The sequence below is a fragment of the Macaca nemestrina genome, chromosome 1 (assembly GCF_043159975.1).
Source record: "Macaca nemestrina isolate mMacNem1 chromosome 1, mMacNem.hap1, whole genome shotgun sequence".
Classification (NCBI taxonomy): domain Eukaryota; kingdom Metazoa; phylum Chordata; class Mammalia; order Primates; family Cercopithecidae; genus Macaca; species Macaca nemestrina.
In genome coordinates, this window is record NC_092125.1 from 109256061 (window position 1) to 109265137 (window position 9077).

Below are 9077 nucleotides of genomic sequence, written 5' to 3' on the forward strand. Positions count from 1 at the left end.
TTGGCATGTAGCCCAGACAAAGTGAGAAAAGGTGTCCACACATACGTGCACATAATCTAGTCTCCCAAATGAGGGAACATGTGTGACATCCATTTGCCAAAGAGAATTAAGTTCCAATCTTCGAGGATTAACTCCTCCTGTAAAAGATGAGGAATGTACCATTTGGCGAGTTGGGCTTGCTGGATAATAACTTTAGCTTCTTTCCAGGTAATGCTATATCTGCATTTGAGACCAGAAGCATTAACATGGGTTAAATTGTGAAAGTGTTTGGCATTAGATACTGCATTAGCAACTGGGCAATCAGCCATTTGATTCCTTTCAGTTAAAGGTCCTGGAAGAGGTTTATGAGTCCTAATGTGAGTGATGTAAAAAGGGTGCATTCTACTCCTAACTGCTGTTTGCAGTTGGGTAAATAAAGTCATCAGTTGTTCATCTGTATGAAATTATAACTGAGCATTTTCAATTAACTGTGTGGAATGAACCACATATGAAGAATCAGAAATCACATTAATAGGCATATTAAAAGCAGTCAATACCTCAATTACAGCTACAAGCTCTGCTTTTTGAGCTGAAGTATAGGGCATCTGTAAAACTTTACCTTTAGAGCCAAAATAAGAAACTTTACCATTATCAGACCCATCTGTAAAAACATTCTCAACACCTTCAATTGGTTTAAATTTAGTTATTCTAGGGGGAATCCAATTAGTCAGTTTCAAAAATTGAAACAGTTTCATTTTAGGAAAAGGATTATTGAGAATACCCACAAAGTCAGCTAAATGGGTTTGCCAAGTAAGATTATTTATAAAAGCTTGCTGTATTTGTGCCTTTGTGAGAGGGACAACAATTTTTCCAGGATCATATCCATGTAATTTAACAATCCGAGTTCTCCCATTTTCTATCATAGTAGCGATAAGGAGTTCGAGTCTGTGAATTAGTATGTGGAAGAAAAAGCCATTCTACTAAGTTCTGCTCTTAGACAATGACACCAGTAGGTGAATGCTGAGTTGGAAAAATTAACAAATCTGGAGTCTTCTCTGGATCTATTCTATTTATTTGAGCTTTATGGACTTGCTTTTCTTTTTTTTTTTTTTTTTTTTTTTTTTTTGAGACGGAGTCTCGCTCTGTTGCCCAGGCTGGAGTACAGTGGCGCGATCTCGGCTCACTGCAAGCTCCGCCTCCCGGGTTCACGCCATTCTCCTGCCTCAGCCTCCCGAGTAGCTGGGACTACAGGCGCCCACAACCGCGCCCGGCTAATTTTTTTTGTATTTTTAGTAGAGACGGGGTTTCACCGTAGTTTCGATCTCCTGACCTTGTGATCCGCCCGCCTTGGCCTCCCAAAGTGCTGGGATTACAGGCGTGAGCCACCGCGCCCGGCCGATGGACTTGCTTTTCGATTTGCTGCAGCTCTGCCTCAACTTCTTTTGTTAATTGCCGAGGGCTAATGAGGCTAGAATCTCCTCTAAGGATAGAAAATAGATTACTCATGGCATAGGTAGGATGCCTAGAGCAGGTTGTAACCAATTAATGTCCCCTAGTAATTTTTGAAAGTCATTTAATGTTTTCAATTGATCCCTACGTATGGCTACTTCCTGTGGCACAGTGGTAGTGTCATTTACTAAGGTCCCCAAGTAGGAGTAAAGAGTAGTAGTCTGAATTTTGTCAGGAGCTATAATTAAACCAGTGTGAGAAATCAAATTTTGCAAGTAATCATAACATTGGAGTAATATTTCTCGAGTGGGGGCAGCACAAAGTATATCATCCATATAATGAATAATGTAACACTGTGAAAATTTTTTATGAGTAGGTTCAATTGCTTGCCTTATATACATCTGGCAAATTGTTGGACTGTTTAACATGCCTTGTGGCAACACTTTCCAGTGAAAATGCTTAGCAGGCTGCAGGTTGTTTACCGCAGGAATTGTAAATGCAAACCATTCACAGTCTTGCTCAGCTAAGGGAATAGTAAAGAAACAAGTCTTTTAAATCTATGACTATTAAAGGCCAATTTTTCGGAATTATAGCAGGAGAAGGCAGTCCTGGCTGTAATGCCCTCATAGGTTGCATAACTGAATTGGTGGCTTTAAGATCTGTTAACATTCTCCATTTATCTGATTTTTTCTTAATTACCAAAACTGGAGAATTCCAAGGGAAACATGTTGGAGCTATATGTCCGTTTCCTAATTGTTTATTAACGAAGTCCTTTAAAGCCTCTAGTTTCCCTTTACTTAGCGGCCATTGTTCTATCCAAATTGGCTTATCTGTTAACCATTTTTTTTTTTTTTTTTTTTTTTTTTTTTTGAGACGGAGTCTCGCTCTGTAGCCCAGGCTGGAGTGCAGTGGCCGGATCTCAGCTCACTGCAAGCTCCGCCTCCCAGGTTCACGCCATTCTCCTGCCTCAGCCTCCCGAGTAGCTGGGACTACAGGCGCCCGCCACCTCGCCTGGCTAGTTTTTTGTATTTCTTAGTAGAGACGGGGTTTCACCGTGTTATCCAGGATGGTCTCGATCTCCTGACCTTGTGATCCACCCGTCTCGGCCTCCCAAAGTGCTGGGATTACAGGCTTGAGCCACCGCGCCCGGCCTCTGTTAACCATTTTAAAGATACAGGTTCTGGAGGCTTAACAATGGCTGCCATCAAAAATGATATCCTAAACCTTGGCAGGAACTTTGTCTTTCCCCTTGAAGTGGTTCCTTCAAACTTTGCGAATTTTTTCCTAGTCCCATAACAGGGGCATGCCTCATTTCATGCATCATATGTTGACTTTGAGGGCTATGTAATTGCTCAGGAATTAGAACTTGTGCTCCCCATTGTAATAAATCTCTTCCCCATAAATTTATAGGTACAGAAGTTATAATTGGTTGAATAGTCCCAGGTTATCCATTGGGCCCTTCACAATGCAAAGTATAACTACTTTGATATACGTCAAGGGCTTTACCAACTCCAACTATGTTAAATTGAGTAGGTTTAATTGGCCACACAGACAGCCAGTGCTGTAGAGAAATGATTGAAATGTCTGCTCCTCTATCTACCAAACGTTTAAGTTTCTTTCCCTGAATAGTTATTTCACAGGTAGGACATTTATCAGTAATTTGATTCATCCAATAAGCAGCTTTGCCTTGTTTATTTTTGCTTCCAAATCCTCCTGTTCATTTAATTTCACTTTTCCCCATTCCCACATAAGGCACAATCAGGAGCTGTGCTATATGCTCTCCTGGCTCTGCTTTCCAGGGAACAGAAGTAGATATAACAATTTGAATTTCCCCATTGTAATCTGAATCAATGACTCTTGTATGTATTTGTACTCCTTTTAAACTTAAACTAGACCTTCCTAGAAGTAATTCTATCATCCTCGCTGGCAAGGGTCCACAGACTCCTGTTGGGACCTTTTGCGGGAGTTCCCCAGGCAGAAGGCTCACAGCTTTTGTGCAGCATAAATCTGCTGCAGCACTGCCGGCTGTGGCGGGGGACAGACATTGTACAGGGGTGAGGGAATGGCCTAAGCCGGAAATGCCCTGGTTAGGAACGGGCCTGAGACAGGCACCTCATGGCGTTTCCCAAATTTAAAAGGAAAAGGCTCAAATGTAGCTATAATATTGCCCTATTGATCTGGGGGGTGTATCGTAACAAGGAACTGCTTGCTGATTATTTCTTCTGCTTCTTCAAATTTGTTTGTTTTTGGGTTTTTTTTTTTTTTTTTTTAAACAGAATGTCTTGCTTTGTTGCCCAGACTGGAGTGTAATGGCACAATCTTGGTTCACTGCAACCTCTGCCTCCTAGGTTCAAGCAATTCTCCCTGCCTCAGCCTCCTGAGTAGCAGGGATTACAGGCTCCCACCACCACACTGGCTAATTTTTGTATTTTTGGTAGAGATAGGGTTTCGCTATGTTGGCCACGCTGGTCTTGAACTCCTGACCTCAAGTGACCCCACCCACCTTGGCCTCCCAAAGTGCTGGGATTACAGGCATGAGCCACCACGCCTGGCCCCCCGAGTAAATCCAACATAGGAGGCTGAGGCAGGAGAAATATTTTTTTATTTCAGTTATTATAAGTTTTAGCTGCAGAATTTCCTTTTGGTCCCTTTCTCTATATCTTTATTGATATTATTTTGTTTATACATTGTTCTCCTGTCTTTATCCTTTTTTTTTTTGAGCATCTTTAAGACAGTTGTGGCCAGGCATGGTGGCTCACACCTGTAATCCCAGCACTTTGGAAGGTCAAGGCGGGTGGATCACTTGAGGTCAGGAGTTCAAGACCAGCCTGGCCAACATGGTGAAACCCCATCTTTACTAAAAATACAAAAATTAGCTGGGCGTGGTGGCGGGCACCTGTAATACCAGCTACTTGGGAGGCTGAGGCAGGAGAATCACTTGAACCTGGGAGGTTGCAGTGGGCCAAGATTGTGCCACTGCACTCCAACCTGGGCAACAAGAGTGAAACTCCGTCTCAAAAAATAAAATAAAAGATAGTTGTAGTGGGTGTGGTGGCTCACACCTGTAATTCCAGTACTTTGGGAGGCCCAGATGGGAAGATCACTTGAGTCTAGGAATTTGAGATTAGCCTGGTCAACAGTGAGACCTCGTCTCTACAAGACACAAAATTAGCTGAACATGGTGGTACACACCTATAGTCCCAGCTACTCAGGAGGCTGAGACGTGAGGATCACTTGGTCTGGGGAGGTGGTGGCTGCAGTGAGTCAAGATCACACCACTCCACTCCAGCCTGGCAACAAAGCAAGACCCTGTCTCAAAAAAAAAAAAAAAAAAAAAAAAGGTTGCTTTCAAGTTTTTCTCCAGTAAATCCAACATAGGAGGCTGAGGCAGGAGAATCGCTTGAACCCGGGAGGCAGAGGTTGCAGTGAGCCGAGATCGTGCCATTGCACTCTAGCCCAGGCGACAGTACGAGACTCTGTCTCAAAAAAAAAAAAAAAAAAGCCCGGGCCCGGTGGCTTACGTCTGTAATCCCAGCACTTTGGGAGGCTGAGGCAAGCGGATCACGAAGTCAGGAGTTCCAGACCAGCCTGACCAACATGGTGAAACCCTATCTCTACTAAAAATACAAAAAAATTAGCTGGGCATGGTGGCGTGTGCCTGTAATCCCAGCTACTCGGGGGGCTGAGGCAGGAGAATAGCTTGAACCTGGGAAGCGGAGGTTTCAGTGAGCCGAGATCGCGCCACTGCACTCCAGCTTAGGCAACAGAGCAAGACTCTGTCTCAAAAAAAAAAAGATTTATACCAAGTTTAATTCCAAGGAAAATTTACTTCTGTATTACTCTATTCCCTCTCCCTCTTTTTCTGTTAATATTGCTATATGTTTCTTTTCTTTTTGGGTTTTTTTGGCTTTGGGGTTTTTGTTTCTTTTTTTTTTTTAGACAAAGTTTCACTATGCTACCCAGGCTGGTCTTAAACTGCTGGGCTCAAGCAATCTGCCTACCTCGGCATCCCAAAGTTCTGGGATTACAGGCATGGGCCCACCATGCCAATATTGTTACATGTGTTACATCTATATGTGTTACAAATTCAACAATTCATTGTTGTAATTATTAAAGAAGAGAAGAAAGCACAAATATATACTTACAGAGTTTGTTATATTAACCTCCTTATTTACCATTTCTGGTTTTCTTCATTTCTTCCGGCGGATTCAAATTACCATCTGTTGTCATTTTGCTTACTCCAGTGCAACTTTTTTCCCACCCTCTTTCTTTGTGCTATTATTACATTTCTATATGTTATAACCTTGTGCAAAAGTTTAAAAAGTTAAAAATTATAACTCAACAATAACAATTATATAAATATTGTTTTGTGCAATTGCTTTATAAATCAGTTGAGATGAAGTATTCAATTATACCATCCTTTTTATTACTTACATAATTACTTTTACTGTTTGTTCATGTGGATTCAAATTACTGTCTAGTGTGTCCTGCTCTCAGCCTTAACAACTTTCCTTTAGTTTAGTATTAAGATTTCTTATAAGGCAGGTCTGCTAGCAGTGAACTCTTTCAGATATTTTTAATCTAGGAATGTATTTATTTTTTCCCCTTTTTAGAAACTTTTCTTTGCCTTCATTTTTTTTTGTTTTGGTTTGGGGTTTTTTTTTTTTTTGTTTTTTTTTGTTTGTTTGTTTGTTTGTTTTTCCTTAAGACAGTGTCTCACTCTGTCACCCAGTCTGGAGTGCAGTGGCGCGATCTCAGCTCACTGCAACCTCCACCTTCTGGGTTCAAGTGATTCTCCTGCCTCAGCCTCCTGAGTAGCTGGGACTACAGGTGCATGCCACCACACCTGCTTTGCTTTTATTTTTGAAAGATAGTTGCCAGTTATAAGATTCTTGGCTAATAGTTTCTACCCTCACTTTGAATAAGTCTACTCATTCTTCTGGCTTGCATTTTTTCTAATGGGAAGCCAGCTGTTAAGCTTATCAAACTTCCACTGCGATGTGATCAGTCATTTTTCTCTTCTGCTTTCATGATTTTCCACTTATTTTTGGTTTTCAGCATTTTTACTATGATGTTGGATATGGGTCTCTTTGTGTTCATCCTACTTGGAGTTTGTTGAGCTTCTCAAATGTGTGGTTGACTGTTTTTCATCATATTTGGCAGGATTTTAGCCATTACTTCCTTGAGTATTTTTTCTGCCTCTTTCTCTCCTTCTGGTGCTTCCATTTTATGTACGTTTGTCAAGTTGATGATATTTCGCATTTCTCTGAGTCTGTTCATTTTTCTTCATTCTTTTCTCCTTCTTCATATTACATAATAACTTTGATCTCTAAGTTTGCTGATTCTTTATTTTGCCAGCTCAGATCTCTTGTTGGGTCCCTTGAGTGAATTTTTCATTTTGTTTGTTGTACTTGTTTTTTTTTTTGAGTCTTGCTCTGTTACCCAGGCTGGAGTGTAATGGTGCGATCTTGGCTCACTGCAACCTCCGCCTCCTGGGTTCAAGTGATTCTCCTGCCTCAGCCTCCTGAGTAGCTGGAACTACAGGCACACAGCACCATACCCAGCTAATTTTGTATTTTTAGTAGAGACAGGGTTTCACCGTATTGGCCAGGCTAGTCTCAAACTCCTGACTTCCAGTAATCCACCTGCCTCAGCCTCCCAAAGTGCTGGGATTACAGACGTGAGCCACCATGCCCAGTCTGTTTGTTGTACTTTTAAACTCTTGGATTTCTAAATGGTTTTTTTGTTTTTGTTTTTTTTTGAGATGGAGTCTTGCTTTGTTGCCCAGGCTAGAGTGCAGTGGTGCTATTTCGGCTTATTGCAGCCTCCACCTCCCAGGTTCAAGCGATTCTCTGCCTCAGCCTCCTGAGCAGCTGGGATTACAGGTTCCCACCACACCTGGCTAATTTTTGTATTTTTAGTAGAGATGGGGTTTCGCCATGTTGGCCAGGCTGGTCTTGAACTCCTGGCCTCAAATGATCCACCCACCTCGGCCTCCCAAAGTGTTGGGATTACAGGCATGAGCCACCGCACCCGGCCTAAATGGTTCTTTTTTATAATTTCTGTCTTTATTGATATTCTCTGTGTGATGAGTGATGGTTTCTCCTAGGTCTTTGAACATATTTATAAAAGCTGCTTTGTAGTCTTTGTAAAGTCCAACATTTTAGCATTCTCAAAGGCAGTTTCCATTGCCTGCTTTTTTTCTTCTCAATGGGTTAGTGGGTCACAATTTATTCTTTGTATACTTCATACCTTTTTGTCAAAAACTGGACATTTTAGATAATCGTGCACCTCTGGATAGTATACTGTAGCTGTCCCCAACCTTTTTGGCACCAGGACAGGTTTCATGGAAGATAATTTTTCCACTGGGGTGGGGGACGAGGGGATGGTTTCAGTATGATTCAAGTGCTTTGCATTTATTAGAGTCTCACAAGGAACATAGAACCTAGATCCCTGCCATGTGCAGTTCACAATAGGGTTCACACTCCTGTGGGAACCTAATGCCACTGCTGAGCTGACGGGAGGTGGAGCTCAGCTTTACCCACCCATGGTTCACCTCCTGCTGTGCAGCCGGGTTCCTAACAGGCTACGGACCAGTACCAGTCCATGATCCAGGGGTTGGAGACACCTGCTATACTGGTTTCTCCTTCCACTAGAGGTTGTGTTGTTTGCTTGGTAATTTGTTTCATTAGTGACTTGCCTGCAGTAGCTCTCTGAAGTCTGTTTCTCTTGTACTGTGCAGCCTCTGATGTCACTGCTCATATTTTCTTGTTTTTATCTTTTGGCCTAACTCCCTATGTGTTGCCAGTGGGTCAGTAGAAGCCACTTATTAGCCGGGCACGGTGGCTCAAGCCTGTAATCCCAGCACTTTGGGAGGCTGAGACGGGCGGATCACAAGATCAGGAGATGGAGACCATCCTGGCTAACACGGTGAAACCCCGTCTCTACTAAAAAATACAAAAAACTAGCCGGGCGAGGTGGCGGGTGCCTGTGGTCCCAGCTACTCGGGAGGCTGAGGCAGGAGAATGGCGTAAACCCGGGAGGCGGAGCTTGCAGTGAGCTGAGATCCGGCCACTGCACTCCAGCCTGGGCGACAGAGCCAGACTCAGTCTCAAAAAAAAAAAAAAGAAGCCACTTATTAGTCAAAGGTTGTGCTTAAGACCTTTTAGCCAATTAAATTTTTTTATCCTTTACTGTTGGATATGTGTGTGTGATTTTGACACAGCCATCACAAATCAGGGAGTTTACATTTTGCCCCACATTCAGCAAGGAACTAGCAACTTAGAAGTTCCCTCTCTGATTTCTTCTGAGAGAGAGTACATCCTTGGATATACACCAGGGGTGCATGTGATTTCTTTATTTTTATTTTTTATTTTTCATTTCTTGAAATGAAGTCTCGCTCTGTTACTCAGGCTGGAGTGCAGTGGCGCAATCTCAGTTGACTGAAACCTCTGCCTCCTGGGTTCAAACAATTCTCCTGCCTCAGCCTCCCAAGTAGCTGGGACTAGAGGCATGCACCACTATGCCTGGTTATTATTATTATTATTTTTAAGTTTAGCTTCCTAGGAGTTGCCTTTGAGTTAGTGTAGCTTATTGTTCAGCCAGTGTTTGGTCAGTGGTTGTGCTTTAGCCCTTGGTGCCAGTGAAGC

General features: G+C 42.5%; 1 protein-coding gene across 2 annotated transcripts in view; it reads left to right on the forward strand.

The window, feature by feature from the left end:
- LOC105497812 (golgi phosphoprotein 3 like) overlaps positions 1-9077 on the forward strand; it is a 53679-nt gene that overhangs the window by 41085 nt on the left and 3517 nt on the right. The window lies entirely within an intron of this gene.